At 38.7% G+C, this 27024-nt stretch overlaps 1 protein-coding gene and 1 long non-coding RNA gene across 7 annotated transcripts in view; one reads left to right on the top strand and one right to left on the bottom strand.

Moving 5' to 3' along the window:
* Positions 1–27024, top strand: part of Fras1 (Fraser extracellular matrix complex subunit 1) — a 423435-nt gene that overhangs the window by 9848 nt on the left and 386563 nt on the right. The gene's annotated exons all lie outside the window — the stretch shown is intronic.
* On the bottom strand, positions 1118–17339 carry LOC125364483. The gene is made up of 3 exons (XR_007213530.1): positions 17328–17339; positions 4886–4893; positions 1118–1405 (listed from the first exon to the last, which is right to left on the bottom strand). It is a non-coding gene; the product is annotated as an uncharacterized LOC125364483 (long non-coding RNA).

Raw genomic sequence — 27024 nt, 5'->3', positions numbered from 1 at the left:
CTTATTGAAAAGACTGTCTACACTCCATCAACTCTCATAAGTGGTGTGACAAGTCATTCTTCACCACTTTTTTTTTATTTGGTTTTAATAAATACTATAATAAAACTGAACTGTATTGGTTATGAACAAATCATCTTGGATTATCCTTGTGGTATTAAAAAACACGAGAAATGTGATATATTCAGTAGTCTAGATAATTATAGATATTCACAGAAATATTCTTAAATTGGATCTTTATATACTATAGTTATTGTTCTGGAGATTTCCATATTTTTCTTTCTTGATATTTTTCTAATAAGGAACCAGAAAAAAAAAAAGCCATTTTCCTTCTGTTCCTCATTCCATGCCTCGGGAAGCAGACTTGCCTTTCTGTTTATTCTTTAATACATTTTAGCAACCATTTTCAAATCAAAGTGCTCTGAAGTATATAATCAATTTTGTAGTTACTATAGATAATTCAGTCAGCTATGCTAATATAAAGAGAACTGTTCATTACATAGTTTGCTTCATAATTTTCTTTTATTTTTTTAAATTAAATTTTATTGACAAGGTAATGTACAGAGGGGGTACAGTTACATAATAAGTTAGCCAGTACATTTCTTGTTTTATTTGTTACACCCTCCCTCATTTTTCTTTCCCTTCCCTACTTCAGATAGGCATATATACAATACCAGTGTACTAAAATCATATACATGACCACAGGGGGTATGCCAAAGGAAATTCACCTAGTACATTAAACATAACGACAACAATAAAATCTTCCTGTTTCCATCTCTTGAAGTTTATTTTGCTTAGTCTCATCTTATATAATCATATGTACATAGCTGTTGAGCTATTGTGATCCTCTGATAGGTCTATTCTAGACCTCTTTATGTTTATTTAGTAATTGGTTTTAGAGACATACTGTAAGGTCGCTGACCAAAATGTGTGGAAATACCATTTGAAAAGAAGTCCCCCTCCCCCTCAACAACCACATATCAGGGAGACCATGTGCCTTTGTTCTCTGTGTTCTAGGCTTATCTCGCTCAACATTTGCTTCATAATTAAAAAAATATATTTCATAGCTGTTGACTCATTTAGACCAATGAAATGGGCAGATCATATAATATTTTAAATCTTCCTCCTATCAATCAGGACCTAAGGATGAGAAAGAAATGAACAGATTTGCTAACGGTCATGGAGGGGAATATGGCAATTTGTATTCTTTTTGTTGTTCCATCTGTATCTGATAAAAAGTAGTAGATTGTCTTCTACACTTAGACCATCTTCCACACTTAACTGTACTATTTGTTCTCGTGCATTTTAGTGTGAAAGAATCAAGTGATTGAAGAGCTCAGTTAGACCAAGTTAAGGAGTGGTAATGCAGCCAGGTAGTATGTAATGAGGAATCTTGTTCCACTGGGACCTGCCCTGACTAACCCTAAGGCTGACGGCTGTTCAAAGCTAGTGGGGTATACTTTTCTGTACCAGCATACTCCTGAACTTACCAGTCTTTGTTTATCAAGGCTGCCACCTTTGTTCCTAGCCCTGCACATGTCTGAGGTACCTAGTATTGTATTTATGCAATTTAATTAGAGAGATAGTGTATTTATTATAATAATGATGATTATTACGAAACATATGTTTATTAAGTGAGAAGTAGAGACCTGCTGTCCTAGGTACAGGAGCATATTAGCAAGCAGAGAAAATTCCCTGCCCTCCTGAAGCTAAAATCCTAATGAATAAAATATATAGAATGTCAGTTAGGTGTGCTACTAATGATGAAAACTGATATGGGCATGGAAAGATAGAAAATCCAATGCTGGGAGAAGGAGCTACCTGAAACAAGATGACTGGAACAAAGTTGTAGAAGTGGTGACTTTAAGCTAGCCTTGTGGATCTCTAGGAGGATCAATAGTTAGTTTGAGCAACAGTTCACTTGGCATTTGAGGGCATGGCTGGAGCAAGTGCCCCAGGGAGAATGTGGTGGGAGAGGAAGTCAGAGAGGAGGGCAAGGATACAGCATGTCAAGCCTTGCACAAGCGTGAGCTTGTTCTCTCTTAGGTGGATGAGCCATTGGAAGCCTAGCAAGGAGCAACAGCAGAGTTTTGACTTATTGTTTAATTAAACTGCTGAAATAGGAATATAAAAACTAGCATTCTTGTTTCTAAGGATACTGTTGAATACTTTAAAAAGACTATAAAGGTGAGTCACTCCATGTAGGAGAAACAGCTAAAATAAAAAGCTCGGGAAAAACTTAAAAAGCTAGAGATTCTTCTTTTGTATTTATTTGTAAGCACTTTGATTTCTCTTTCCATTTTAAAGACATTGGATAGTTGCCTGACATGTGCTGGGTTCAATTCCCACTACACACTACACACCACTACACACATGCACACACCATACATGCAAGAAAAGAAAAGAACTAGGCAATGGCAGCTACTACATTACAGGCATAAATAGTTGTGTAATTCATTGCTGTTCTCTTTTCACATGCCCTAGAGTTGACGAAAGGCATTGTCCCTACATCAGTGAAAATAAATATAATTTATGTGTATACATTTGCATGCATGTGTGCATATATTTCACATATATGTATATGTGCATATATTATATACTGTGTTCCATATATGATGTATTATGTATGTATGATGTAGTGTCTGTATGCTCAGTACTAGGATTTGAACTCAGAGCCTCCCACTCTTGCTTAGCTTTCTTGCTCATGGCTAGCCCTCTACCACTTAAGCTAGGCCTAGTATTTTGCTGATTCATTGGAGATGGAGTCTTGTGCTCCATGCTCCATGGCTTATGCTGTTTTCAAACTTGGATCACCTAGATTTCAGCCTCCTGAGTAGATGGGATTATAGGTGTGAACTACTGGCACCTGGCTCCGCTTGTATAATTGTGATTAAAATAGAGAACAGTATACCCTGTTATTTTAGGATATAAAAACTTTTTTTTGTGTGCCAGAAGACTTCTATTGCAAAAGGAGTCACTCAAGAGCTGGTTCTGGGCATGACAGCATTGCCTCCCTAAATTCTACCTACATTCTCAGTGTTAGAGCTAGAAGTGACTTCAGAGATTCTGCAGTACAAGTTCCCCACATTCGTGGCTGAGGAAACTAGGTGTGAGATGTGAAGTTCTTGACATTCACCCATTTGGTGATTGATTAGAAGTATAGAGGTGGTCAGTTTGAAAATGGCCAGCGTCAGCTTTTCCCAGAAGAATTCCACAACCTCAGGAAAATGAAAGCATGGATTTAGGTGCTTGCTGCTAATTGCTAACCCTCAAGCTATTTTGTGAAGCTACTTTTACTGATACCTTCTCAGTCTTCCTACTTGTTTGTGAAGCTGTATGACAGTGGTGCACTTATGGCTGTGACAGTCTAAATACTTGGTTTGGACTCCTCCTGCTCTACTACCAACCAGCGCTGGGACTTTCTGGAACTTTCATGGTACGTGATGTGAAATGGGACAATTAAAGCCTCTGCTAAAGGATTTTGGGCGGAAAGACATGTGAGACTAATGCCTGGCATGTACTTCTACTTGTAACGAAATTTCTTTCTACTCACCTAGAAGAACCAGAGGAGGTGACAGTGGTTGAGCATTTACCAGTATTCAGTTCTCTCAACAGTCTCAGAAGTAAGTACAGTCTCTATAGATAAGGAAGCTAAGGCTCAGAAAGTGTACATCACTCTGCAGTTTACACAGCTAGTGAGCACTGGAGGAAGAGAGGTTTCAAACCTGGCTCTCCTTCTAAAGCCCTTTCATCAAGCATTGTTTCTCACAGCCAAGCTAGTCGGCAGGCAGTTAGCTTATTTTACCTCCAGTCCTATATGCCCTGCCCCCTCCTTGCTGCACCTGCCATACAGTTGTCTCTGCCAGTCTCTGTCTCTGACCTCCTGCAAAAGCCAGCTGTCCCTGGTTAACCCTTTCCCATTTAAGTGATTTGGTCCTAAGCCACATGTAGCCATCTCTTAGTTATCTGTTGACTTCAGCTGTCTCCCTTCTCCTTTCTATTTTTCTCTTTGTATTTTTCAGGTCAGAAATTGCTAGAAGGGACTAAAAATACCTTGAGAAACATTAATCTATTTCTGGATGTGTTTCTTACCTCACAATACTCATGTACTTTTAGATTCAAGACTTTCATCCAAGTCAGCTGGTAGAGGAAAAGTGAGACCATCTCAATCAGGAACCCATTGAGGGAAACACTTAACCCATGGCAAGATTATACAGTAAGGAGGAAAAGGAATGAACTATTTCCAAGTTTTCTCATACCTGTGGCTTTTTTTCAAACTATATTGAATAAGAAGAATTTAAATGTCCTGTTGCTTTGCATTGCCACAAGTAATTGCTTCTTTACTAAATTCTTCCTGGTACTGGGCAATGGTGGCTCACACCTGTGATCCTACCTACTCAGAAGGCTGAGATGTAAGAATCACAGTTCAAAGCCAGCTTGGAAAGACAAATATTTGAGACTCTTATCTCCAAATTACCAGTAAAAAGTTGGAAATGGAGGTATACCTTAAATAAAGCCTTGAGCTTTACCCTGATTTTTTTTCCATCTGTGAAATGGAGATGAACTATTATTACCCTCATAGGATGTTGGAATGCTTAACGGGATTCACATGAAGCATTTACCCCAGTGTTCAATCTAACTTAGTAGCTATTGTTGTTATGAGATAGTTATGACTTACTAGACTAGGTGAACAATACTCTTTTTCCCCAGATCAAGTGGTAATTGTTAATTTTTTTTTTCTGCTTGATATACTAGCAAGTTAGTGAGAAAAAACTTTTTTTTTTTTTGCCAGTCCTGGGCCTTGAACTTAGAACCTGGGCACTGTCCCAGAGCTTCTTTTGCTCAAGGCTTGTGGCTCTACCACTTGAGCCACAGCACCACTTCTGACTTTTTCTGCTTATGTGGTACTAAGGAATCGAACCCAGGGCTTCATGCATGCTAGGCAAGCACTCTACCACTAAGCCATATTCCCAATGGGAAACAATTTTTTTTAAGGATAATAAGATTGTAGGTCTTTTGCTCAGTCTAAGATAACCAAGCAGAAGGTGGGCACTGGTGGCTCATACTTGTAATCCTAGCTACTCAGAGAGGCTGAGAGCTGAGGATTAAGTTTGAAGGCAACCCAGGCAGGAAAGTCCATGAGATTCTTATCTCCAGCAAACCAGGAAAAAGCCAGAAGTGGAGCTATGGCTCAAGTGGTAGACTTGAGCAAAATTAAAAAAGCTCAGTGACAATGCTCAAAATCCCGAGTTCAAGCTTTAGGACTGCAGAAAAAAGAAAATGAAAAAAGGTAACAGAGCTGAAAGATCCAAGCAAAATGACAGCTGTAAGTTCTTTCATTTCCCCTAAGCATATTTTCCCAATCCTATTTTATTGGGAAGTACAGGCTATCACTTTATTTCTTTCAAATGCCCATGTTTCTTCTTCATTTATTTAAAACTACTGAGTAATATGCTCTTTTTAAGTGGAGAAGTTTATTAATATGTACATCTTTTATAGTAAAGCCTTAATTTTTTTTGCAAGATTTTACTTCTGTGCTAGATGCTGGCATAAATTCAGAGAGGGAGTAAGCTTCCTTTAACTAGAGATACTCAGGTTGAGACTAGACAAAATCAGGAATGAGTAATGGTGACTTGGTGTAGGAGCTTTTCTAGTCTGGCTGTTCTAATCTGGGTGCTCACTGTGAAGGTTGAAGTTTAGGCGTTCTCAGCGAGGGTGCAAAAAAACCCCTTGATTTGAGTGTGTGTTTCTTCTAAGGGAGCAATTTTGTCTCAGGGGCTAGGTAGGGACAACTAGCCAGTAAATGTCTCAGAATTCTTTTTCCTTGATGGGATTTTATAAACTGTGCATCATAATCAGATGTGTTGGCTTTCTACTTGGGAATTTATATCTTCCCAGAATAATTGTGTGAGAAGAATAATACAAATACTTTGTACTTTTATTGATAATCAATTCATATGCATTTTCATTCTTATTCATATTCTTCTGATAGGAATGGATGTTTTAAGTTAACAAATTCATTTCTTACGTTTTGCTTTGAATTTAGAAGATGTAACTGAGCTTGGTAGCCATATTTATTTGCTCACCCTATGTTATGTATAATAATATATTTTGATTTTTTGGTCATACATTCCCTCCACCTTTTTATTACTTATTTTTAAATTTTTTATTGTCAAGGTGAAGTACAGAGGGGTTACAGTTACATACATTAGGTAGTGAGTACATACCTTGTCTGAGTTTACCCCCTCCCTTATTTTTCTCCCATCTTCCCTCCTCCCTATCCCCCCAGTTGTACAGTTAGTTTATAACACATTGTCTTGTATATTGCTTATTTTTAAAAGAAGTTTGTGCCTTATTTTTGCTCTGAATTGCCTTACAACTTAGTCATCATTTTGTTTATTCTTATGTCTCCATGATGACTAGAGAATATATACATATGCATGTTTATTTTATACATAGTAATTTATGCATATGTATATATGGATATGTCCCCTCAAATAGAACTGCCATTCATTTTTGACAGACTGTGATATTAAAATGCTTAACTTTTTCAAGTCCTTTGCTTACTAAGGGAAAGATAATATATGAATATCAAATGACAATTGAGTTAAATCAGTTTGTTTTCTTGGAATTTTAATTATAAATGTCTCAAGAAAAGTCAGCCTTGAAAATTTTGTCTGGATAGCATTTTGTTTCTGTGACAGGAAGGGACATTTAAATATAAAATGGGTACAAAATTCTTTTTTTTGCCTGTCCTGGGGCTTGGACTCGGCCTGAGCACTGTCCCTGGCTTCTTTTTGCTCAAGGCTAGCACTTTGCTACTTGAGCCACAGCGCCACTTCTGGCCGTCTTCTATATATGCGGTGCGGAGGAATGGAGCCCAGGGCTTCATGTATACAAGGAAAGCACTCTTGCCACTAGGTCATATATCCCAGCCCACAACACTATTTTTAAAAAGCCACCAATTGGTTTTATGTAAAATAAGCTCATTGCTCTGGTAGCCCAGCTAAGTTCCCTTAGTAATGTTTTTTTTTAGTCTTCCAGCACTTACAAACCGAATAAAGGAAGAAGAAAAGGGAAGAACTTTCACAGTAAGAAACACTTTACTGTTACACCCAGGAGATCCTTGAGTTTGAGCCATGACCTTTGAGTGTTTTCTTGACAGCTCCTGAGATTGGTTATTTATTAAATTTATATCATTCCTTTCCTCCAAAGGGAAATTAAATGGATGGAGGAGGGACCAGAAGGGGAGAGTATCTGAACTGGAGAGCAGATTCATTATCTTTGTTCCTTCCATTCTTGAATTGATTTCGTAGAGTGAGTAGGAGAGAATTATTAACAGAAACAGATGCTTCTTTTGTGAATCTTGGTGCAATTCCTGTGTTGACTTGCTCCAAAGGGAACTTGTTCTAAAGGATGAGGCATCAGGAACAGAAAACCTGAAAAAACCTGAAAACCTGAAACCTCTTGCTCTCATATTTGCTGTTGGTGCTATAGTAGTAGTGATGTAGCTGGAGGTTTGGACCCTGTGATAGGTTCTACGGAGAATACTACAATTAGTAAGACATGAGTTAAGGCTTTGGGACATACAGCAGTAGTCTCTAAGCTGTCTACCCAACAATTCCTTCTTCCTTTCCTCTGCTAGCAGAGTTCTGACTTTTCATGCAGTTCTCCATCCATTCCTTAGATGGCTTGTGGAAATTCTAGCAGTGAGCTGATGAGGAAGTTCAAGTTCCTGTGCTGATGACTGGTTAAAATCTTGTATGTGAATATGTGACCTAGTTGTGGTCAATGAGATATGTGTAGAAGTTAGAATCAATTGGGCAATCCAAAGGAGCCCCATAAGTAGCTCCCTTTTCTTAGATCCAAGAACTGAACTAGAGATTAACTACAGAAGAAAAATGCCTATCACCCTAAGGGCTATGAATGTATCTCAGTGGTAGTGCCCTTACCTAGCATGTATAAAGCCTTGGGTCCCAATTTCAACACAACAAATAAATAAAATTTAAAAATGACCCATAAAATGGACTCAGAAGATAGAGCTTTAGTTCTTCTAGCCAAATGGGTGGCTAATTCTGAACTTAGCACTGAACAGACTTGAGTCTTCCCAAAGAATTGGGATGATAGAGTTTCTCCATGGAGAAAAGATGTACAGGGAACATTATAATTTGGAGAAGCACAGGAAGACTGATGGTTTGGGAAGATAGCTTTGTTCCCTAGAAGTGGAGGAGAGGCAGACTGTGCTAAACATATCTAGTTATTTTTAAGATTTACCAATTAAGTCATACTTCTTTTATAGGGATAAGAGAGCCATGGAATTATGCTGTTATCCTTTCTTAAAGGTAACAAACAGTACAAGAAATGTATCCAATGCCTAACGTATGAAACTGTAACCTCTCTGTACATCAGTTTGATAATAAAAATTTGAAAAAAAAGAGGAAACCTCAAGGATGAGAGGAAAAATGAAATTATTCATTAAAGGGAGATTTTAAAGTTTTGCCTTTGAATATTGGCATTGAAGAGGTGATCTCTGGAGCTGCTGCAACCATTTTTCAAGCATTAGTACACCTAGCCAGCACAAGAACACCTGGCCAGCACAGGAACATCTGGCCCCCACACGCAGGTTGCTGGGGAGAAAGATGGAAGATTTTGATTCCACTAGGAGTTTGGCTATTCATTTACTGATTTAACTAGCAAAGGACATGGGAATTGACATTTGTGGAAGAATTCTTGTTTGAGCTAACAATTTCTCTGACTGTTTAAATTGATATGACTTGGCTTATATCTTTCTGCAGCAATCGAACTAATACATTATAATCAGAGAATGAAGAGAATCCAAAGCATTTTGGGGTGTCAGTAAACACTGTTGTAGCAGCATGGTGAAGATGTGAGTTCTGGATTTTGGGGTTTCTCTACTATTTGGCCTTGGACAGTTACTTATCTTTGGAATGGAGAGAATGGGTAAAGCTGTATTTCAGAGACTTTGCAAAGATACATGAGGTAGTAAATACAGGCTTGTTACTGAGAATGCTGGTTTTCAGAAGAAAGTTACTTTTGCTTTTGGCCTTGAAATATGGGTCAGTTTAGACTTGGGAGAGTTGAGGGGAAAGCTGTATAGATGGAGAAAGGAAGTCTATTTGGATTGAAGTGTGATGGGATAAAATGCTTAGAAGGGATTTTTAAACTCCAGCCTACATGGACCTTGGAATAAAGCTTTCTGTAGGCTTAGGAACCTTTGGAATGGAAATCATTTTCTCTTGAATTCAGACTGTCACCTGATGAGTGTACTGTTGGAATTGAGATCCATAGCATTGCTTTCAGCTGCTTGTATTGCTGCTGCTTATCATATTCACCAGTGTCAGATGTGATTGTTCTATAGAGCTTTGGAGAGAGTATGGATGGCTATGTGCAACTGATAGATGTCTTGAAAAGGAATGGGCAGTTTGCAGACGTTTTCCAATGGTGAGCCAATATTGTTAAGTTCACTGTCAGATTAGCAAAAGCTGGTTCATTTGGCATTATGTCAGGTGGAATGCCCTATCAATAAGAATTAATGCACTCTGAAACTTCATTCATTGTCTTTATTCTGGTCCTAGGGTTTGAACTCAAGTCTGGGCTCTGTCTCTGAGTCTTTTTTTTTTTTTTTTTTTCTGAAGGCCTGCTGTCTACCAGTCGAGCCACATCTCCACCTCTGGCTTGTTTTTTTTTTGCATAGTTAATTGGAGATAAGAGTCACACTGTCTTTGTTGCCCCGGCTTGCTTTGAACAGCAAACCTCAGATCTCTGCCTCCTGAGTAGTTAGGATTAAAAGCATGCCTTCGGTGTCCAGATGTGTAGCTCTTTTTCTTGGTGCCATTCCTGGGGCTTGCTCTACCACTTGACTGACTGCTCTACCTCTGGCTTTTTTGGGTGGCTGATTGAAGGTCTCCTGGCCTAAGTGGCTTCATTGATCTTCAGATCTCAAAATCCTGAGTAGCTAGGATTACAAGCCTGTGATATCCTCCTGAACATTGTGGTATAATTTTTTTCCTTCTTCTTTAATCTATATAGTTAATCTTGGCAATTGGCAAAATTTAAATTATGTTCTGGACAGTAGTTAGATAAACTACATGTGGTTTTATTCAAATTTCTTTCTACAGTGGAAGGCTGGTTATATGAAGTAGTAGAGTATCTCAAAGGCTGAAGCATATAGTTTTTCTCTCATGCTGGAAAGTAGAATTAGGGATATTATTTTTTCTTCCACAATACTATCAGATTTATCAATTCTGACACTGGAAATGTGGAATATTAGAAGAAAGACCAAGAGTAGGCAGAAATTTTAAGGACAGGAGGATTACTTGAAAAAATATGAATTGCTCAGGATGTTTCTTAACAGCTTGGGGACTTAGAAGGAGTGGAAAGGAAGATATCATGAGACTATTCAAGTGCAAGGGAAAGGGAGGGAAACTCCGACTAAATGGCTGCTTTGGTGGCCACTTTAGAAGAATCAGTCAAACAGTTGAAGACCAAAGGGTCTTTTTCTATTTGTTACTCTATTTCACCTGTGATTAGGAAGAAAAAGTATCAGTGGTTCTAGTCAGAAGATAAATATAAAGTATACTGAAAGAGATACTGTGAACACCAGAGTATATGTTGCTGTGTTTTTATCCACACTTATTAAGGGAAAGGATCTTAGGGCTAATGCCTTTAAGTCTAGGATTTGTTTCTTTATTGATCTATTATTGTTAAAGAGAAAGCAATTTAAAAACCAATACTAACATGCAGAATAACATCTCAATTTTTGAAGGATAAGAACTTTCTTTTGGTTTTACTTGGTGAAAATAGTCATGTTGTTTTAGGTCTTACAAGTTAATATAAGCTTGTTCTAAAAGAAAAGAGGCCAGAAAAACAGAAAATATGCAACAGAAGGAAAACTTCATCAATTTCATGAATTCTACAAACAAAAATACTTATGGTTAAGTACTAGATGGATTTATTCCAGAGCTTTCTCAAGAGTATGTGGGAATGTGCTATGTGTACTCAACACCCAATAGACTTTACATCACTAACACTGTTGGGCTGCCTGTTTTATAAACTTTCTACTTCATGATGGGTATCTTTACATCAGTACACATAGATGCACATATTCATCTTCTTCCAGGTTGACGCCATTCCCAGGCAGCCTCTTTGTGATGGCAGTTTTACTTAAAGCTTATGTTCACAAGTAAATGAGGACCCTCTTCTGTGGTGACCCTTTCAGCTTCCAAGGAAAGTTCTGGTTGCTCTAACTTGAGTCAATGATCATATCCTCTTGTGTAATGATGAAGAAACCTCATGTTTTATCCTATCACCAAGTAGAGAAGGGCAGTTCTAACCCTGAAAGCATGCTGACCAAAGAGAAAAGAACAGATGTTCTCTTCAAGGATAAACAGACATTTGGGGCAATATGGCTTGTTTACTGAGTCTTAAGTAAGAGCCACCATCTGCTTGATTGGCCTAATCAACACTGCTCTGGAAGGATCTTCAAAACCAGGGCTCCTGTCTCTTGACTACCTATATTGGCAAACCCTTTGGGTTTTAGATTCTGATTCTCCTGTGGAATGGCGTGTCCAACCACTGTATGGGCACTGTTCCTTTTGACCCCGTGGAGCATGGTTAATGTATTCCTACTGCCAATCACTGTATCTCTGTTGTGCCACAACATCTCTAAACTAGTATTCATGTCCACTTGCTCTCATTTCAATAGGAAGTTTTTATTTCATTTTATAATAACTCTTCCCTTGTTTGTAAAGAATAGTCAGCAGAGCATGGGCATAGATGATGAATTAGAACTACATTGACATCCTCTCTGGCAGTTTAAGGGGAGAAGGTATGAAGTAAATAGCTCATAGGTTAGATGTTAATTCATTTTGAAATGAAATACTTTATTGTTTTCTTGAAATGTTTGCTTGGAACATTTTTTTAGGTACTTATGTGTTTGTTTCATTTATTTTCCTTTGATAAATTACTAGCAGAAAGAGAAGACAGTGTAATGGAGGCTGAAAATGAATTGACTAGAAAGATAGAGCTCTACGTGGACAAAGCCAAACATTTATCTAGTCATCTGCAATGGGATGATGATTTGATATAGTGTTTTCATGGCAAAACCATAGTCCTGCCCCGAGGAAAGAGAGAATGTTAAGCCATGTCACATGGGGTGTTAGGAGCTTTGGATTATTATTATCCGAGAGCTATTATGGTCTCTAGCTTTCTGGAGTTAGAATGCCTTTTATTTCTTCCTGGGTGGAAGAAAGGAGTCTTGTGATAGTGGAGTTCATATTGATATTTATCATTTCTCACCCTCAGTTATTATCTTATAGTGCCTATAAATTGAGTTTCCTTTTCCTAATGTAAAGCAAGCCTTCTTTGGGATATTTAATTTTCTTGCTTCTCTATTTCTTGAGAGTCTGGAAGACTGGTTTAGGGAAAGGAAATCAAGACTCAGTTTCTTTGTCTTTAGAAGACAGAATACATGTACCACAGTGTTTAGATGTGTTTCATTTTGTTGTAGCTATTTCTTAACTTGGGTTTTCTACAGTTGCTGATACGTTTGTTTAGCCCAGGGATTATAGATGCCACTAAGATTCAGGGGAAATATACAACAGGTGGATTTTGGTGTCTTAGTCCCAGGTGTGTAGGTAGCATGAGAAGGAAGTGTCCTGAATAAAGGGTTTTGGAAATGTGTCAGGGTATTGAAGTGTCCAATTAGGAACTCAGCAAGGTAAAGTTTACTTCTGCACAAGAGTGTGTTATTGATCAGAAACCAAGTAAGCAAGCGCACTGAATGGGCAGTTACCTAGATTTTGTCCCTTATTGCCCTTTCTTCTGATTGGTCAGAACTTAGGTTTACATTCTTACATGATTAGCTAGTTTGAAAGGGTTAAAAGTTTACCTGAACAATCAACTAAAGTCAGGACACCTGCCCAATTTGTCCGAAAATGTATTTTTACTCAGTTGGAGCTCTACCACTCAAGCTATGCCTTTAGCTTTCCTCTCTCCCAAATAATTCTAATAACAGGACATGGCTCAACTAAAATAGCTTCTTATAAGAGGTGGCTACTCTTAAAATGATGATAGATATGTCAAGCAATCACTTTGACAGAAAAGATTCTAATTCCTACAAAGGGGCATGCAGTTTCTGCCATCGTGAGTCAAAGCTGAGCCCAGAGAGTTAAAAGCACTATAGATGAGAACGCTGGGATGTGCTGGGAAGAGAGAACAAAGCAACGGAAATGTGAGTTAAAGAGATCTTTGTGCAAAGAATTTGGGGCCACTGCCAGAGCTTGCTTTTTAATAGTTGAAGCAGTCCTTGGAAACATGGCTTAGTGGTTGCATTTCTTATTGTTGTTTGGCCGATCTTGAAGATTTCACATGTGGATGTCGAAAGTAGCTGGGGTGCTAGTATAGAAGTGGTTACATATCCTGTCTTTTTCTTTTGGAGACAGTGTCTAGTTCTGTTGCCCAGGCTGGTCTTTTAATGAATGGGCTTAAGAGACCCACTCACCTCAGCCTCCAGAGTAATTGGATGACAAGCATATGCCACCATACGGGAATCTTTTTGATAGGTTCTCTAAATTCTGTATTCTTCTGTCTTAGTATATGCTTTAGTTTTCTTCTCCATAACCCTCTTTGCTAACATCTCAGTTTTTACCCTGAAGTGATAAAACATGCAAAGAAACAGGAACTAGAAATACCAGCATTCATTTCTAATCATGTTCTTATGATTTGTTTTTGAGAGGAGGGGGTTAGCAAGTGGGGAACAATGGAAACAATTCTGGCCTCTCTCCTGTCTTGTAGACACTGCTCTCCACAGCTTCTCTGAGTGGGTCCAAGTCTTAATAGGTGTGATACTTTGTACAACTTCCACCTTGCAAATAGAATGACATCTCACCTGTTTGTAACTCAGCTTTCTGGCAAATCTCACTTGTTTGGAAAAGAGCTAAGGAACAGGAACTAACAACAAAAGGCCAATGAGAGAGCCAAAATAGATAGCACATTGTCTATGCCTGGGAGGGCCTGATTGAGTTATTCCCGCGGGGCTACAGAGAACAGCCTGCCTGCTGTCTGCAGTTCCCTGGGCTACTAGAAGAGGCCTGATTTCCCTACTCAGCAGAGTTGCTTGCAGAGGTTCTGCGCTCTGCCAGGTGCCAGGAGCATGGAATGTGTAGGTGAGCACTAAAGCCAAAGAGTTTTGAGTCTTGTGGCTTCATAATTAAATGTATGTAAGCTGGTTTTTCCTATCCTAGGCAAAAAGTCCATAAAAAATAAAATTGTTCCTATACATTCTATTGTCTAGAGAGTGTGGACAGCTGGTATGTATCTGTTTTGGGAAACACTATGTGAAATCATATTGCCTTTGCTCATTCTGCTTTCTCATGAATGCAGTGTTTACACTGCATCCATCTATTGTACAAGCAGATACATGTCACTGTTCTGCAGATGCACACTGGGATGCATGAATATTATTTGAGAAGAAAATACTTTACCACCTGAAATTCCTTTATGGTTATGGAATATTTTCATTTGTAGTCATCCGTTTGTAAAGCAAGACTTTCTTCTTCCTCTACCTCCTCCTTTTTCTCCTCCTCAGTATTTTCTTTCGCCTTCTTTCTGGCCTTTCTCTTCCTCTTCTTTTAAATCCTTCACAGTTAAATCCCTTTTAAATCTGTCCCAGGGTACTTGCTGGGTCAGATCTGAAACTGGGATATGCAGGCAGACAGGCTATACAGGTGGGATTTGCCTCTCCAAGATCTGATCTTTCCTATGCTGGAGAAACACAACTCTCTAACACTGAATGCTTGGGTAATTATTAGCTGCATACCTTGATTTGTTTGGATCCCCACAGGAAAGAGCTTCAACTCTGCAAACAGAAATCTGCTCTTATCTTCAGGCTACGGTGATGGGGGTGATGATGGGACTGTAGAGAAGAATGCTAGGCCATGAAGGAAACCACAGATTCACTGAGAGGACATTGGGATGATTGGTGGCAGTCTGGACCATTGCCTTTGAAAAGAACTTTCTACAATAATGAAAATGTCCTCTAGTGCTGGTAGCTGCCTGCTACATGCAGTTGCTGAACCTTTGGAATGTGGCTAGCCTCAAAGAGGAATTGGATTGTTCTATTTACCTATTTTGAATTACATGTGATCAGCCAGATGTGACTAGGAGTTACCACTTAGACTGTGCTAGCACTGACATTGTACAAACAGTGCTGTTCATAGAAAGTAATGATTTTAGGTATTTTGGGCTCACAGGTAAAGAACTAACCCCCTCCTCCCAATGAGGTAGTTGGGTAAAATGGAAAGATGCATATTGACAACTGAGATTCAGAATGTCTTAGAAATAGGAGCAATACATTGGTGAGAACATTCTCATTACTTATGCTAGCTCCTCTGCTTGGAGACCTCCGTGTTCCTGCTCCTGTTGGCCAGAGACAGGCTCAGAGCCTCAGAATTGGTAGGTGGGCAGCAAAGAACCCCAAACTGAGGATAGGATAGACATTCAGACTACCTAAGAAAGCTTCATTTATGCTTCCCTGCTTCTCCAGAGAAGCCTGACTTTTTCCCCACAGCCATACTCTTTGTATGTGGCCATGCATTTTAAAACAGGGGTCCTTTCTTGAGCATTATTATTATTATTAGATATGGTTTGGAGTTCTCAGATTTTTTTTTGATAGTCCTGCGGCTTAAACCTGGCTATTGTCTCTCAGATTTGAGGCTCCAGGATAGTGTATATATATATATATATATATCCAGCATGCCAAGTCTGAGTTTTTGGTAGTTAATTGGAGATAAGAGTCTCACAGATTTTTCTGCTCATGCTGTCCTTGAACTGCAATCCTCAGATCTCAGCCTACTGTGCAGCTAGGATTACAGGCACCAGCTCCTGTTTTTTTTCAGTCAAAATTTTTTTTTCACTCATGTCACATAGTTTAAAAAGCTATTCACCTCCTCATTCATTGAAAATACTATATATAAAACTTTTTATCAATCTGTGCAAGCCTAAGGCCCTGTGTATCATCTCTAGGACCATTCATGAGGTAATGTAGGTAAATTTTTGAATATAGAAAATGTTGAGGGTTTGTTTCTTGTTTATCTTACCTATGGTGTATCCTCTGTTGTCACTGTATTTGATTTTGGTACCCTGGGTATTGTATATATGTTTGTCTGAATCAGGAAAGGGAAGAGTAATAGCGAAATGGTGAGACAAAGGGTAAAAGGTGAACCAATGCAACACCAATACAAGACAATACAAGACAATATGCTATAAACCAACTGTACACCTGAGGGGGTGTTGGAGAGAGGAAAGATGGGAGAAAAATGAGGAAGGTGGTAACAAAATTTGACAAGAAATGTACTTACTGCATTTCATTTGAAACTGTAACCCATATGTACATCACCTGGACAATAAAAATAAAAAAGAAAAGGTTGAGGTTTTAGGGTAGAACTGTTACAACCCTCTCAAATATATCCAGTAGAATAACAGAAATAACATATATACTTTTAACTTTATAAAATATACATTGTGTATTTTTTTCTTCTGAAGCTTTCATTTCTAATGGAGTTTTTGTATAGAACTTATCCTAACGTGAATTTTTCAAATATTTTTATTTTATATTATTTTATTTAAGTGGTTGTACAAAGTTGATGCCATTTAACAAAGCAGTTTATGAATACAATATATCTTGATGAATGTCACCCCTTTCAACAGTCTAACCCATCTTTCTCCACCAATCCTTTCCCTCATTCTTCTTAATTTTGTAGAATATACAATAAATTTTTTTTTACTGCATTTCCCCCTCTTTTCCTCTTTGTCTATCCCTTTCCCCTTGACCCTCACCCTACCTATTTCAAATACCCATTTCCAAGTGTTTATTTTGTTGAACTTTTTGGAGAATTACACTATTTCAGTTCGCTCTTGAATCTACCATATTTCAGTTAACACATTTGTCTAATGTGATTTTTTTGTGATAAACTCTCTTATTGATCTTATGATAGTTCTGTGCAACAAAATATTCATATAAATGTACATATAAAACATTTTTAATATTTCCTATGAACATAAGGCTCCAAGTGTTAAGTAATTTCTTTTGGATTGAGTTACCACAGATGAGCAAGATAACATAAATATATTACAAGTTTTGATAAATGCTTGCTAGATGTTAGATGTTACAGTTACATTGGAAACATATCTCTTAATGAGACAGGACTTTTTTCTTCAGTGAGTTCATGCAGGATGCACATTATTTATTGCTAGAAGAGACAAGACTCAGAGTCAGTTCTGTTTCTGCTTTTCACTTGTGTGGAGGTAACAGAAATCTGTTCCTATAGTAAGATGCTGGGAAAGGAAGGAATTTGTTGTAGTCTTTCCAAACACTTTCTGAATTATGGGGAAAAAATCAATTGTGCTGGATCATTAAAAATTATCTTTAATGATCAGCTTAAAATTGATTAATCTTTTCTGGTTTTGTTAAAAACATAGAACTGGTTGCCACCTGATTTTCAGAAGGGCTAGTTGCAAGTTATTAATTTTCTTTCCTTTCTTTTTTTCCTTTTCTCTCATCTCTTTCTTCCTTTTCCTCCCTCCCTCCCTCCTTTCCTTCCTTCCTTCCTTCCTTCCTTCCTTCCTTCCTTCCTTCCTTCCTTCCTTCCTTCCTTCCTTCCTTCCCTCCTTCCTCCCTCCCTCTTCCCCTCCCTCCCTCCCTCCCTCCCTCCTCCCTCCCTCCCTCCCTCCCTCCCTCCCTCCCTCCCTCCCTCCCTCCCTCCCTCCCTCCCTCCCTCCTTCCCTCTCTCTTTCTTTCTTTTGTGTGTGTGCACATGTGCCAAGTAGTAGGGCTTGAACCAGTGCCTGGATCCAGTCCCTTAGCTTTTGGATGCTCAAAGATGGCATTCTACCACATGAGCCACAGCTCCCCTTCTGGCTTTTTCAGTGGTTAATTGGAAAACAAGAGTCTCATGGACTTTCCTGTCCAGGCTTTGACCCACGATCCTCAGAACTCAGCACTCTGAGTAGTTAGAATTACAAGTATGAGCCACTGGTGCCTGGCTAATTCACTTTCTTAAAACCTACACTGGGGGCTGGGGATATAGCCTAGTGGCAAGAGTGCCTGCCTCGGATACAGGAGGCCCTAGGTTCGATTCCCCAGCACCACATATACAGAAAACAGCCAGAAGCGGCGCTGTGGCTCAAGTGGCAGAGTGCTAGCCTTGAGCGGGAAGAAGCCAGGGACAGTGCTCAGGCCCTGAGTCCAAGGCCCAGGACTGGCCAAAAACAAACAAAAAAAACCCCCTACACTGGCCTGTCAACATATTCTTATGTTGGGTGATCTTGAAATTTTAGTACCCCAGAATGTTATGTTATGCCAAGTCTCAGGGTGGATGAGAGGTATGCTCTCCTTACGGGAAAATAGTAAAATAACTAGTCTTCTTAAGAAAGAATAAGTATGGCAGTAGGGAGCTGGAAATTGTTGCAGGTTACCTGTTTTCTCTAGCTCCATGAGGAGACTTCAGGTAGGTTCACGGCTCCAGTTCTCTGGTACTCTCAGTTTGAGGCAACAAACAAAATCTTCAGTAACTAACAAGTATTGTTAAGGATGTGGAGAAACTAGAATGTGCATACATTTTAGAAAGGTCGCTAAAGGCAGCCTTCCTTCCCTGGTGCCCTCCTTGATCTGTGAGTGGTCAAGGGCTGACATAGAAGTCTACACCTTTGCTTGTTTCAAAAAGAGGCCCAAGAGAGAGTCAGTCCCTTTTTCTCTGAATGTGGTTGTACCTGGGGGTTGTGGAACAGCTGCAGAAATGTCTTGATCATTAAGGGCCTGGTGTCAAGGCAGAATAGAAAGGACAGAATATCAGAATAGAAAGGACAGACTTACACCTGGCATGAGAGGGTATGCCTGTAGTCTAAGCACTTGGCAAGTTGAGGCAGGATGACTGTGAGTTCAAGGACTAGTGAGACACTGTCTCTACAAACAAACACAGAATTAAGTGTTTTGTTTTTGTGTTCTTTTTGTTGTTGTTGAAAGTACTGTTTGAACAAGTTGATAAGCACTCAACCTGCTGAGCTTCACTCCAAACACAGAATTAAAATTTGAAATGGTGTTGTTGAAACATTAAACTAGCCAAGCCAAAAATGACCCTACTTCTGAATTTCTTAGTTAAGGAAACTATTTCCTCAGAGCTTAAGTTTGCTTTGTTTTGGTACTCTATTGTATCGTCATCATCATCATTTATGGTGATGAGAGAAGATATTTTATGGTGGTGGTAGTGATTTTTGTATACTCTGAGTTATATAACTATCCCCATAATCTACCCCTCATCCCTGAAAGAAATCCCATTTGCTTTACTGTCAACCCTCTTCTGTTTTCTCCTACTTCTCCTTTATGAAAAAACTGCTTTCTTTTTGTCTCTACAGATTTACATGTTCTGAACATTTCATAGAAGCAAAACCATTTGCTGTGGTCATTTAATGGGTGTTAGGCATTGACATAACATAATCTTTTCAAAATGCATCCATGTTACAGCACACATTATCACTTCATTCCTGTTTATTGCTGAATAAGATCTCACTTTATGGATATACCATGTTTTATTTATCCATGAATCAGTTGATGTTTATTTGGGCTGTTTTTACCTTTCTACTCCCATTCTTTTTTTTTTTTTTTTTGGCCAGTCCTGGGCCTTGGACTCAGGGCCTAAGCACTGTCCCTGGCTTCTTCCCGCTCAAGGCTAGCACTCTGCCACTTGAGCCACAGCGCCGCTTCTGGCCATTTTCTGTATATGTGGTGCTGGGGAATCGAACCTAGGGCCTCGGGTATACCGAGGCAGGCACTCTTGCCACTAGGCTATATCCCCAGCCCCTCTACTCCTATTCTTATGAATAGTGCTGCTAAGACATTTGTGGATAAGTTTGAATGTGAAAATACATTTTCCCTTCTTTTGAATTTGTACATCAAGGTCAGTTTCTGCTCTTATGGAAAGTTTTAATCATTATAAGAGCTTCCAGATTTGTTTTTAAAATGGCCACCCCATTTTATAGTGGCACATAAAATGTATGAAGGTTTTAGTTTATATTCTTATCAACTCTTGTGTTCCACAGATGTTGATTGTAGCCATTCTGCTATGATTTGTATTTCACTGATGCCTAATGACATTGGTCATTATATCATGCATTTAATTGGCCAATTATATGCACTCTTTGGCATTAAAATGTTTAAAAACATTTTTATTACTTTAGAAAATTTCATATATATATATACAGATGACAAAACAATAGTATAATAAACCCCCAAGTGCTCATAACCCATCTTTAATAATTATCAGTTTATGTCCAAACATTACTTTCTTCTTTTCTGTTCACTCATCCAATAGATGATTTTATGCATATACATTGTTAGGATGTTTCACTAAATGGTTAGTACTTAACAATGTAACCCCAATGCTACTACTATCATATTTAAAATTCTCAGCATTGACAACCTGCCAGTATCCTGTAGGTATTCAAATTTTCTTGATTTTTTTTTATGACTTATGTTAACATTTGGTTTAAATTTTAGTGCAAGTATAATTAGATCTCTCTTTTAAACCTTAATTTTTCTTCCTTGAAATTTCTTTATTGAAGAAATTTACCCTGTGGACTTTTCTACATTCCATATTACTATGATTGTATTTCCATGGTGTTATTTAGCATGAATGTCTTTTTCGTATTTTCTGAAATCCAGTAGTTAGAATTCAACATAGATTAAAAAAAATTACATCGCTTGATAGGTGCATGAGTTTTTCTCTTTGGGAGGATGTTAACCTGTAAAGTAGGGTCAGATGTCATCACTGTGTGGCCGTTGACAAAGTTACCCATTATCCTTTCACTAGTGACGCTAATATCATCCCGGAGCCTTACCTGGGTCTCCAAATTCATTAGATATTGGCAAAATGTTGTTATTCCAATTCTTTCATTCCTTCTTTATTGATGAGCTTGAATCCATCTAAAAGATAGAATTTTTCTTCACTAGTGATCTGGTGAATTTAAGGATCAACTCAAGTAGGAAAGGCATCATCAATCCTTGGTTGATTTTTCTTTTTTAAACCTTACTTTTTTTTATACTATTTTTTCAGAATAGTGCTTTGCTTTTCTAGTCACCAAAACAGATCAGTGAGGCTTTTCTCATTTTGTTTTTTAAACCAGTATTATTGCTTCATGTACTGTAGGTATTTGCAATGCATTCACTGATGCATTTTGTCATTAGTACCTGTTTGCCATGCATTTGTTCCACCTGAGGGGAGTGAGATCATTTTTGTTTGCTGTTGTCATAGATTTTTTTAATTTCTAGAGTACAATATGTTCCATATTCAATTTGTCCATTTCTTTCCCCAGTATTAGTATCAGCCAATTTTCCAGTGAGCTTGGTTCCTTTTAGTGGGGAGTGATAGAAGAATCTAGATGTATGAAGTGTAGTGTTTTTACTAGATTGGTCATTTCTGACCTTTTCAGTGAGCAGGCCAGGAAACATTTATATCCTTTTAGACATAAAATGAAGCACAAGTTTCATTGCTGTTTACTGCCCTCTTTAAATTTAGGGTTGCTTTTGTTTTAAATTTGTTTTTGACTTTGAAAAGCCTATTTTTGTAATGACACAATTGTGATTATATATACACACTGTGCTACATATTGTGATAATTTCAGATGAACAAAAGTATTGGTGAATTTATTCATATGATTACTGAAAATAGTAATCTATAATAGCTATAGTTTTGGCTTTAGTGTATCCTCTACCTAAGGAAAGGTAGTCAAGATATTTGTGCTTTAAGGAGGTTACTTGAACAGTAGTTTTGTGGATATTTAAGTATGTTATCAATTTTCTGGATTTGAAAGGTAAACAGTAGAATCTCAGCATAGTTTTAATTATATTTCTATGTTGGAGCTAAAAAACAATAGTACCAAATAATGGCAGGCTAAGTACTTGGAACTGAAGGACATTGGAAAGCCTCACAAGTAGACTCTGCTTTTCTCTTATTCTTCTTTCTGCTGCCCCTCTTCCCCCTTGTTCTTCAAGGCAAGTCATAAAATCTAAGAATTTCTCTTCCCCAAGACTAGTCATAGAAACTGGAAACTTTTTCCCACCAAAGCTAGCTATAAAGTCAAAAAATATTTTCCTAACCGTTTCCCTCCCCTTGGCATAAGGAAATTCTCTGACCTATCATGTCTAGTAGTAGATCAGACTGTAGATAGAAGGCCCACCATCCAGAAAGAGCTTTCCCTTACTACCCAGGAAGAAGAAATGCTACCCAGAGAGCCCAAGAAGAATCTGGACAGACAGGCCTTGCTGGATGTCTTCCTTGTAGCCTATTACATTAAGTTCTACCTTCCTTACCTAATTACATTTTCATGCAATTTCTGTTCCTCATGGAACCCAAGTATGAGGATGGAAAATTTTCCTGGGTCTTCTGGATTCTGAAGCTTCTACTTTGATTAATTAGATATGTTAGTCTCTTCATTTATTAATTTGTCACTTGTTATAAGCACTTATTCTTGATCCTTTTGTTGGATGGAGAAAGAAAATCACGACTACTCATGTTAAAGAACCATTCACAAATAAAAACCAACTTGCAAGCCTAAGGAATCAGCAGTTGCATTAAAAATCAGGTAGTGGTAGCCAGATATAAGGATAAAATTGGTAGATAGCAGTTTTGAATATTTTCCTTTGTGTCCCTGCTCTGCCTTCTGGAGACTTTCAGGCCGGAGAAAGGCGAAGACATACACTTGGAAAGAAGTGGTCACAGTGTGTTAGCAAAACTCAAGTATGGAGGAGCCCAAGGGGACTTGGTATTGTGCTCAGATTCCATGTGTATTCTTTGACTGCCTTTAATATTTTCTTTTGCAAAGTCCAAGCTTTACATTTTTTCTCTGTCTCAAGGATTTAATTTCCTGGTAACTTGTACTAGTCATTTTTATGTACCTAAAGAACTGTGAAATGTTATGTTAAATTAGCCAGTCTTCCAAATTTCTTATAAAGGAATCAGAGTCACAGGAGCAAATAAATCAGTCATGTTAACAGTATGTAACAGTTGTTTGTCAGTGAAGATCATGGCACAGCAATTTTGCACTGAAAATTAACTTACATGGGAACTCTGTTTTCACGCTGCTCAAGTTATGTGTCTATGTAGGCAGGACAGCTTGTATGTAAAAAAAAAAAAACCCCAACAACTTAATAATCTACTAAAACACAAAAGTGGTGCAGTTAGGAACATGTAGGATGCATATGAGCCCTGAAATCTCAAATTGGAAGTATGTGGAGCAGATTCTCAAGCTACTGGACAATAACTGATATCTACCGATGATGGCAGTGTAGAAACACTGAAAAGCTCTGGTCTTTGAGAGCCAATGGCTGGTTAAAGACAATTAGGAAAAGGCTGGGGGCATGCTGTATGCACATCTATAAACCCAGCTACATGGGAGGCTGAGGCAGGAGGATTAGAAGATGTAGGTTAAAGGGAACAGTTATCTTTTTCTCAAAGTATAAACAAAAGTTTGGTGGAGGGCTCAGCTTAAGTAGTACAGCATCTGCCTATATGAACAAGGCCTTGGGCTCAATCTCTATGATCTATTTCTGTGTCTCTGTGTCTCTGTGTCTCTATGTCTCTGTGTCTCCCTCCCTCTCTCCCTCCCTCCCTCCTTTCCTCCCCCCCTCCTTTCCTCCCCCCCCCCCCCACCGCCCTACAACCTCTCTCCCAAAACTGTACTAAGAAGGGCCAGGGTGCTGGTGGCTCATGCCTGTTATCCAAATTATTTAGGAGGCTGAAATCTGAGGATCGCAGTTGGAATCCAGTCTGAGCAGGAGAGTTGCTTTTCTCCAATGAACCACCAGAAAAGTGCAAGTGGCACTGTGGCTTAAAGTGGTAGAGCACTAACCTTGAGTGAAAGGGCTCAAGGACAGCACCCAGGTCCTAAGTTCAAGCCCTATGACTGGCCAAAAAACAAAATCAACGTAATATGAGGGTAAACAAAGAACAATCTTGAAATCAGACCAAATTTGAAGCTACTACTCTTTCTCTATTGAAAAAAAAACTCCCTTTATTTTAGAGCCTGACTTACAAACTACCATCATCAGATCTGGTAAAATGCAAAATTGGGTGTTATTCCCCCAAAGAGAAATTCTAAAGTCTGTCACTTTTTAACTTCCTCTCTGAATTTGGCTAATGCTATGCTCATGGCTCCAAACCATTAACTCATCTTTGCTTGGGATCGCTGAAGCTATAAATCCATGCTATTTCTGAAGTGCAGCTGTGTGCTGTGAAAAATGATTTTCCCACTGTTATAAGAAAACAAATGCCACAGGAATTTTTTTCTCCCTGAAAACTCAACTCCACAAGTGAAGGAAGGCATTTCCCCTTTGTTGATATAAAGGCTGTCACTGCATAGAATGGTCTCTCATATCCTTTTTGTGCATTAACAGAGCATAATTTTCACATGTAACATTTCCAAAAGGAGCGTAATTCTAGAAATGGCAGAATTATAATTATGCGCAGCATAAAGGATAAATTTGTAGTTTATAAACCATGGATATTAGTATTCAGCAGGAGCCTAAGTCACAGTAAAACCTGAAATAACCACATTGTTAAAAAATAATTGAATTTGCATTTTAGAAGACATTTTTAAAAGTTAAAGATTATGGGGGGGGGGCTTTTGGTGTCTGAGGTTTAAAGTTGTATTTAGTTGACATTACTTCCTTTGTTCTTTGAAACAGTGACATACATTTACTTTAGTTTAGATTAACTTTTGTCACTCCTTTTACCTCTTCCTCCCCATCAAGTCTTCACAATAGCTTGGTTACTTTTTCATATCTGTATATATATTATATTGGTACTGGGGCTTGAACTCTAGGCTTTGTTCTCTCCCTTAGCTTTTAGCTCAGGGCTGGAGCTCTAACACTAGAGTCACACCTCTGCTCCTGGATTTTTGCTAGTTAATTGGAGATGAGGCTAGTTGGAGATTATAATCAGATTTGTCTGCCTGGGCTGGCTTTGATCCTCAGTTCTCAGATGTCAGCCTCTTGAGTAGCTATTTTACTACCATTTTCTAGTTCCGGATACCTTTGAGTTTAGCTTGATTTCTGCAGTGGCTGCCTGCCATGTGTCCCTTCCTTTCAGTCTTGTGTCTCTCAAATCTGTAGCTCAGCATAAGGGAAATCAAGTTCCTTAGATGAGTCTCCTCCAGTGTCTGTGGTGGTGGCATTTGCTGTGTTCTGAAAGGGCTCTGGTTGCCCTGGGGCACAGCAAATGGAAAAGCATATTTTATTTAGCTTCAGTGCTGGCCTTTTCAGTGGGCCTCAGTTGCTGCTGATTTTCAAAAATGCATTGCTTTTAAACCTTTTTTTGGTGCATTGGTCCTTCCTTGAGCTGCCTTTGAAGTGGGATCTTAAAATCTCAGCCTCCTGAGTAGCTAGCATTACAGGATTACAGCCCCTGCCCCCCATGTCTAGTATAACAAATATGGTTTTGATTTTTTTTTAAATGCTTCAATTTGGAGATCTTGCAAGTTGTGTGGCTTGGAGTAAAAACTGAGCTCAAGTGGTAGCAGGCCGCTCTGCGTTCAAACCCATGTGCTGACACCAAAGTAAATAGATAGGCAGGCAGACAGACAGACAGACAGATCTATTGATCAGTCTGTTCTGGCTGGACTTTCAGGCTTTTCACATTAGCTCCATCTTTTGACCGTAACAAGTACAGGATTATGGAAACAAGGGAAGTTCATTGCTCAAAACTTTACTGCTAGCTGGGAGCTGGTGGCTCACATTGTAATGCTAACTACTAAGGAGGTTGAGATCTGAGGATCATGGTTTGAAGCCAGCCTGGGCAGGAAAATCTGTGAGATCTTATGTCCAATAAACTACTCAGAAAAGGCTGGAAGTGGTACTGTGGCTTAAATGGTAGAGTGCTAGCCCTGAGGCAAAGAAGCTCAGGGACAGTGCCAGGCCCTGAGTTCAAGCCCCAGGACTGGCATTAAAAAAAACCCCAATCTCTACTACTTTTCTTATGAAATTTGCTTGTAACCCAAGCTGTGCAAACTGTAGGTGGGATAATGGTGAGAGCTTTTTGGGGTAGGCACATCATGCCTGGGAGTGGTGTTGTTCTTTGAGATTCTATGGAAATAAGTTTCAAGGACCTCATTTCAGGGTGTTCTATGTGGAGTATGTTATGCTTTGAAGTAACAAATTTTGAAGTAACAATTTTGACAATTTGATGCTGCACACAAAACCTACCTTTGAACTTGTGCCTCAAGCTCCCCCTTAGCTTTTTTCCTGCCATTTGAGCCACAGATCTACTTCTGGCTTTCTGGTGGTTAATTGGAGATAAGTGATTCATAGACTTCCTGCCCAGGCTGGCTTTAAACCTCTGCTCTGAAATCTCAGCCTCCTGAGTAGCTAAGATTACAGTGTGAGACACCAGTGCTGGGCATGGTCACTTTAACTAGGAGTGACGGTTTGAGAAGGAGAACTGCTCAGTTAGCTTTACCTTTTCCTTTTTCTGTTTCATGTAGCTGTGTCCACAGCTAAAAATCACAGTAAAGTATGAATAATTTTCATTCAACATCATTCTTTGCTTGACAGTACTTGCTTACCTTTGGAAAACGCTGAACCAAAGCCTCTAAACATTCCTGTCTGGGCTCAGGAACAGCCCAAATGAGAGAGCCTCTATCAAGCCAGAAGAATTAGATAGGCATCAAGATGCATTTAAGATATGATAAATGTTTCTCAAAATGGAAAAATACCACAAGTACCAACCTTAAAATGCCTGTGCAGGAGCCATGAAAAACCAAACATTGCAGTTATGGGAAGGAGTTAACTAGGGTTTTTAGATGCTAAGAATAAATTGAAGTGAATCTCTCGCCTTTACAGCTGTTAGGACTAAGGCACATTGCTTTTATCCAATCAGAAAGACAGCATTCATATCTAATTTGTGCCAATATTTAATATTTGCTTCCCTAAAAATCTTATAAATATTTCAGAAGAACAGA

The sequence above is a fragment of the Perognathus longimembris genome, chromosome 16 (genome assembly GCF_023159225.1).
Source record: "Perognathus longimembris pacificus isolate PPM17 chromosome 16, ASM2315922v1, whole genome shotgun sequence".
NCBI classification, from domain to species: Eukaryota; Metazoa; Chordata; class Mammalia; order Rodentia; family Heteromyidae; genus Perognathus; species Perognathus longimembris.
Note: the sequence above shows the minus strand (reverse complement) of the source record. Positions and strands in the feature narration are given on the sequence as shown.